The following is a 7,913-nucleotide window of genomic DNA, read 5'->3' as shown; positions in this document are numbered from 1 at the left end:
GCATGGTACTGGCATAAAAACAGACAAATAGACCAAGGGGACCAAACCGAGAGCCCAGAATAAAGCCAAGCATAGAGTCAACTAATATTTGACAAGCGAGCCAAAAATACTCACCTGGAAAAAAGACAGTTGTTTCAATAAGTGGTGGTGGAGATAACTGGATACTCACATGTAAAGAATGAAACTGGACCCAAAACTTATACCACTCACAAAAACTAACTTGAAGTGGATTAAAGACTTACATACAAGACCTGAAACCATGAAACACCTAAAAGAAAACATGGGAACAAATCTCCTTGACATACATCTTGGTAATCATTTTTGGATATGACACCTAAAGCACAAGCAACAAAATAAAAAAAAAAAAAAAACAAATGGGACTACGTCAAACCAAAAAGCTTCTGCACAGCAAAAGAAACCATCAACAAAATGAAAAAATAACCTACACAATGGGAAAAAAATTTATGAACCATATATCTGATAAGGTGTTAATATCCAAAATATGTTAAAATTCAAATAACTCAATAGTAAAAATAAAAAAAACAAGACCAAAAACAAACAAACACAAAAAACATTAAAAAAAATAACCCAATTAAAAAATGGGCAAAAGATGTGGACAGACATTTCTCCAGACAATATATGAAAGGCCAACAAATACATGAAAAGATGTTCAACATCTCTAGTTATTAGAGAAATGTAAATTGAAACCACAATGAGATATCACCCCATGCCTGTTAAAATGACCACGATCAAAAAGACAAGAAAGAAAAAATTCTGGCATGGATGTAGAGAAAAGGGAACACTTGTGCACTGTTTGTGGGAATGTAAACTAGTGCAGCCACCATGGAAAACAGTGTGGAGGATCCTCAAATAACTAAAAACAGAACTATCACATGTTCCTGCAATTCCACTTCTGGGAATATATCCAAAGGAAACAAGAACACTAACTGGAAAAGATATCTGCACTCCCGTGTTCCTAGCACGACTATTTACAATAGCCATGACATGGAAACAACCCAAGTGTCCATCAACATGTGAATGGATAAAGCAGTTGTGGTATATATATATAATGGAATATTATTGAGCCATAAAAAGCGAAGGAAATTCTACTACTTGCAACAACATGAATGGACCCTGAAGGCATTATCCTAAGGGAAATAAGCCAGACAAAGGAAGACAAATACTGTATTATCTTACTTATATGTGGAATCTTAAAAAACAAAAAACAAACAAACAAACAAACTCATATAAAAAAGATCAGCCTTGTGGTTACCAGAGGTGGAGGGTAGGCAGAAGGGGAATTGGAGGAAGTGGGTCAAAAGGTACAAATTTCCAGTTCTAGGATAAGTAACTATTAGGGATGTAATGTACAGTATGATGACTATGGTTAATACTGCTGCATGATATATAGAAAAGTTATTAAGACAGTAAATCCTGGGTTTCTGTTGCAAGAAAATTTTTTTCTTTTTTTATTGCTTTTATTTTTATTGTATCTATACGAGAAGATGGATGTATGTTAGCTGAGCCTTCTGTGGTAATCATTTCACAATATATGTAAATCAAACCACCATGCTGTAAGCCTTAAATTGACATACACAGTGATGTATGCCAATTTTTCTCAATAAAACTGGGAAAATGGTCGTTGTGAGTTTTTTAGGACAATTGTAATTTAACTATTTGTTTTGTGCTAATAATTAATCCAAAAAAAGATTAAAATGCAGTTCTGAAAAAAAAGACATCTGAAGAGATTTGTGTATGTCTGATAAGTTGCTAAAATCCAAAAGAATAAAAGATCATGCTATCAAGTTTATAAATGATATTTTGCTAGTTGTTAAAAGTTCTCATTGAAAAATAAAGGAGTAAAGCACTAGATCCTGTCAAGAACAAGTACTTGCAAAAAGAGAGAGGGAAGGAGGAAGTGAAGGAAGGAAGTGGGGAGGAAGAAAGGAAGGAAGGAAGGGAGGGAGGAAGGGCTTAAATCCAGAAAACTGTGCATCCTTCTCCAAGTTTGCCAGTCCTTGCTCTACTCACCTCTCAGTACTGACTGAGCAGCCTGTCACCTGCAGGTTCGGCCCCGTTGGATTTTTGAGCCAACCCTACATACCTGGACAAAGCTGGATTAGCTAATCTCTCTGTATATAGGTATGAGATGATAACACCCTACTAGCAAAGATTATTAAGCATGCACCCGTGTTTATGCACCCTTATTTACGTGTAAATTACCTACAAGTTATGTTACAGTACTATATTACCTATATAAGACATATATAAGAGTGTAATTTCTTTCAAAGACTGAGATGGAAACAAATATAAACGGCAGTGCTAGTATTTCTCTTCTTTGCTCCAATGAATCAAGTACGCAGTCCCCAGGATGAATGTTCGCAGCTTGGAGACCCCTGGTGAAAGCTCCTCTTAGAAGCCCCAGTTGTGTTCTTCTCATCTGTGTGACTGTGCTTCTGCCTTCTTGATTTGCCCTCAGGTTCCCTCTTCTTCCCACAGTGAGCAGGCACCCTCATCTGAATCCCAGCCCACTCATCTGGACTCCTGAAACTATGATTTATTTTGTTTCAAAACCCTTCCTTCTGGGAGCATGACACTGCTCTTTAAGCCTCAGTCACAGATGGGGAATTTGATCTGCAAACATACAGAACACCTACAACCGCAAAGGTGCCACTCACCTGGCTCAAGAACTGTCTCTGGCTGGAAACTCTTGCTGTCGTGTCAAATCCTTCAGGGCACTTGGCTACTACAATGCTGCTCCTTAGGGAGTAAGATGGAAGTTGTTCAAACATAAAGCAACCTTTCAGTGTACGTCTGGTGACAATAGGTACTTTTCTTTCTTTACTCTTGGGTCACATAAAACACAAGCAGGGATATGTCAATCTGACAGACGATAGCAGCACAAATCAGAGTGTTTATTATAATACGTGTCTAATATATCTTTGGTGTCAGTTGTATTGACTTTCCTATTAATCATTAGCATACTAATTAAATAAAATTCATTTATTACCACATTTTAGATTACATTGGCTTTTTCCCCTTTATGCCATCTGGTGTGTCTTCTTCTAGTACAGTCTTTCAAATATGCAATCTCAGGGTTATAAAATTCTCTGGAAATGTAATCACCAATACCACAGTTAAACAAATGCCTTCAAAGGACAAGAGAATTGCTTTGTTGAGCCTTCGGATATCAGTGACAGGAGTCAGCTGTGAGTCTGATATCAACAATTAGACCAGTCTGGAATGCTCAGCATCTCTAAAACCACAGGATTCTCTAAAATGAGGGGTGAGGGGCTTAAATTCTGGCTTCCGTTCCTCTTCTCTAAAATCCTGTTATTTTTGAAATTCTCACAGATGACTAAGTTAGCCAATTGTCAAAGGAGAAAATGTAAGAGGAGTTAAGAAAAACCTGTTCCAAAAGTACTATTTGTAGGGAGTCATAGATGTTTGAATTTGGTTATCTCACAGGAAATACCGTGATAAAAAAAAATAAACAAAAAGCAAAAATAAATATCTTCTTATGTCTACATATAAAAAGAACAACTACAGAACAGTTCTAACACCAAAAACAAAACACAAAGTATCCTAAACGAGATAACTATCACTAAATTGTCACAAAGGACCACTGAGAATGAAAATGTAATGTTGAGAATGAAAACATAATCATACTTAACAATTACTTTATTTTTCACCTTAAACTTGATAAGCCAGAAAAACATCAGGAAAAATTCAGAGTTAGATAACCGCATAACCAGAAAAATTAAAAATAAAATAGAAATATTCACCAGCACTTGAGGTCAAGCCCCGCTTTGGGTGAGCCCTGCTTTCTTTCTTTCTCTCTCTCTCTCCCTCTCTCTCTGCCCCTCACTCACTTGTGCCCTCTCTCTTAAAACCAAAACCAAAACCAAAAAGGAAATATTCACCAACACTGCATTATTCACCAATAAAGATGATTTCATTGTTAGCGATGTTCGTGGGGAAAAAACACTTCCAGTTTGATTACTATATATTTCAACTTTAGAATTTCTATTGCACTCTCTTTAAAATTTGAAGTATCACTTTTTACAGTTTCCAGTTTCTTCATGAAATATTTAAGACTGAGTTTTATCTTCATAAGCATAATAAAGATGGTTTATGTTAGTCTGCCTCTGGGAATTCCACTCTCCAGATGTCCCATGGATCCGTTTTGCTGGTGTGTCTGTTATGTTTATGCTGGTTCTCACTCATGTCTTCTTGTCTCTCTCTGTTATCTTTAACAGTATTGTGAAAAAAAGAAAAACAACCTTACAGGAATAATTTGAGGCTGAGGATGACCTTTCTCCTCCTCTAAGAGAAGACTCCTTTGCTTCTGCTAGATGCTCAGGTGGATCCTAGATTGCTAGTGCACTTGACCAAACTTCAAGGTTTGAAGTTTGGGAGCCCATGGATACTGGAAGCCTGCCCGGAATCCATACAAGGGATTTTTTTTTTTTTTTTTTGGTCCGGTTCACTCTCACTCCTAGGGTGCAGCCTCTTGGTGCCATATCCACAATCAGTGTTCCCATGTTCCCCTCACTCTTGGTATCATTGAATTCTAGTTTTGGTCCCCCTTGCATCTGAGGCTATCACAAGCAGTGCTCAGACTCTCAGCTACCTGTGCAGGGTTGGCAAATGTTCCCCACAAAGCAAAAGTGATCCCAAATGCCAGGCTTGTGTTCTGCATTTCTGTCTTCTCACAGGTCTGGGCAAGGTAATTCTTTACTATTTTGTCAGTTATTGGGTGCTTTTTAAAAGATTTTAAAATATTTTGTCAAGCTCTTTCAGTCAATGTCAGCAAGAGTGTTGTTCCAAATTACCTAGTCCATCATTAAAGGGGGAAGAAGTCCAACCATAGTTCAAGTTTAAACACCCACTGAAGGCAGAATATCATTGTCCTTTTAAAGTTTCCCATTGAAAAACTAATATATGCCATTGTTTTCTTTACTTACATCTAATTCCAAAAGAAAGTATTCAATGAGTTCCATACAAATTGTATGATTATTTCATTCAAATATGTATTACATAATTAACCTCCACATCATAAATATATCAGTCAACAAATATTTATTGAGCGTCTACTATGTGCCAGTCTCATTTTTAGGTGCATCAGTGAAAGAAACAAAAAACTTCTGTATCCTTATGACGCTTATATTCTAATGATAAGAGGAAAATTCCAAAACTTACATATATAAAAAGGTAAATTACATGGTATATAATATAACAGCACATCATATTGGAGGGTGGGACATATTAGGGAAAACAGCAAAGCTAGGTAGGAGATTTGTAGAGTCAGGACAGGGAGAAGAGTTATAGCTTTCTCCAAAGTAGACAGAGTAGGCTTCATTGAAAAGATGAAACTTCAGCAAAAACTAGAAGGTGGTGGGGGAATTACCCATGTGCATGTCTGGAGGCAGAAGGAGAAGCCAGCAGGAAGACCTTAAGATAAGATTATGTCCATCCTGATCATGGAACATCAGGGAAACCATATGACTAGAGTGGAAATAGAGAAGGAGGAGGGAAGAATGAGTTACGAGAGATGATGAGGGAGTGAGGCAGGGCTTGTCACAGGGTCTTGGGGCCATTGTAAGAATTTGCGGCCAATGTCAGGTTTCCTTCTGAGTGCCCTAGGGAGCACTGCACTGCAGAGAAGGGCTTTGACCCTTCTGGAAGAGGTACTAAGAATGGAGAGGAAAGAAAAACAGGAGAACAGATAGAAGACCACTGCAGGAATACAGAAAACAGATTATACTGTCTCAGTATAACTCTGGATGTATTTTCAAGGCAATATCAATGACATTTTGACAGATTATATGTGCAGTATGAGGGAAAAAAAGAGGATACAAGTATATTTCCTATGATTTTTGGCCAGAGCAACCAGAAAGATGGAATTGCCATCTATTGAGAAGAGGAAGGCAACTGGGGAAAATTAGAAATGCAAATTGTGGGGGCGCCTGGGTGGCTCAGTCAGTTGAGCATCCAACTTCGGCTCAGGTCATGATCTCGCAGTTTGCAAGTTTGAGTCCCGTATTAGGCTCTGTGCTGACAGCTCAGAGCCTGGAGCCTGCCTTGGATTCTGTGTCTCCCTGTCTCTGATCCTCCCCCGATCATGCTCACGCTGGCTCGCTCTCTCTCTCTCTCTCAGAAATACAAAAACTTTAAAAAATAAAAATAAAATAAAAAATAAAAAGAAATAGGGGCGCCTGGATGGCGCAGTCGGTTAAGCGTCCGACTTCAGCCAGGTCACGATCTCGCGGTCCGTGAGTTCGAGCCCCGCGTCAGGCTCTGGGCTGATGGCTCGGAGCCTGGAGCCTGTTTCCGATTCTGTGTCTCCCTCTCTCTGCCCCTCCCCCGTTCATGCTCTGTCTCTCTCTGTCCCAAAAATAAATAAAAAACGTTGGAAAAAAAAATTAAAAAATAAAAAGAAATAAAAAAGAAATGCAATTTGTGTTGCATTTGACACGTCTACTAGACAATGAAGACAGACACCCAAGTCGGATACTTGAATCAGAAGATAAAGGTGAAAAATCTGAAATGGATATATAAGCTTAAGACTCTCAGGCTAATAGTTTATTTTTAAAGCCATGAGATGTGATGAGATTCCCAAGGGATTAAAAATAAAGGAATAAAAGACATCAAGGACTGGGGTGCCTGGGTAGCTTGGCCAGTTAAGCATTTCACCCTTGAATTCATGTTCTCAGGATCATAGGATCGAGCCCAATTTGGGCATGGAGGCTCCTTAAGATTCTTTCTCCTCTCTGCCCCTCCCCCCTCACTCATGCACACATGTGCACGCTCTCTAAAATTTTTAAAAATATGTCAAGGACTGAGCACTCAAACATTAAGAGGTCCCAATATCACCATATATATTGATTTTGGAGAGTTAAAAGGAAAAGCTGAGTGGTGGGCGATAAGAGAACAATTTGAGGACAACAGAAGAGAATATATGAAATCAGGAAAACACAGGAAATGTGTTCAATAATTATTTACCTTTCGAACCACTCCTCGCCAGGTACTTTACCTCTTTCTATTTTCTTGGAGTTAGAAGTAGATGTCATTTTAGCTATTCAGGCTGGACCTATCAGTACACCACACTTCAGAAATTCCTTGTAACACATAGGAGATTTTCAGAATCAGCAGGTACAGAAGCTATAGAAAATAAGTTCTCCTCCTGTGACACTGCAGCCATCGTAAAACCAGCCCTGTGCAAAACTGAGATCAGGCTGAACTTATCTCCAACATCACTCCAGTTCCCTTTCTCTGTCCCATCTTCCATCCAGTGGCTCCAAATCTTCAGTCACAGCATCCTCAAACGGCCAACTGCCTAGAACTTCTGAAGCCCCAAACTCCCAACACATCCTTCCTCTTCGTCAAAACTTCTCTGTTCTCTGTCTTAGGATGTTACAGCCTTACACTCAGCTAGCAAACGAAGGTACTGTTATCTGGTAGTAACTTGCTGGACAATTTCTCTTTGAAACATTCACACTTAAAAAGCAACCAAACTGACTAATGTGAATGAAGTAGGGCATTTTTGGAACAGTGACAAAGCTTCAGCATAGAAATGAAAGGAGGGGTAAACACACTCCCACCTCAAGAGATCCTGCTCCAACTGTTAACGAAAAATACTACTAGTCACCCTGGCCAGCAGCGGCTGGGCTGTTTCCCTACTTGATGTATCTGGGGGTCATTTTAACTTGGAATTTCCTAAGGGCAAAGTAAGACTACCTGATAAGCACTGAGCCTGCATTACAAAATACTGTAATCTACAGATTAACAGTTAATGTAGACACTCATTTCCTATAAATATTAGGTTGAACAATGTGAAATACCCTTTCTGTAAGTCAAAAATCATCAAATATTGGCCTTTTCATTTGGTTCAATCTACTACACAGGTACAT

Source organism: Panthera uncia, chromosome F2 (genome assembly GCF_023721935.1).
Source record: "Panthera uncia isolate 11264 chromosome F2, Puncia_PCG_1.0, whole genome shotgun sequence".
Classification (NCBI taxonomy): Eukaryota; Metazoa; Chordata; class Mammalia; order Carnivora; family Felidae; genus Panthera; species Panthera uncia.
The sequence above is the reverse complement of the archived record's forward strand: the minus strand, read 5'-3'. Positions refer to the sequence as shown.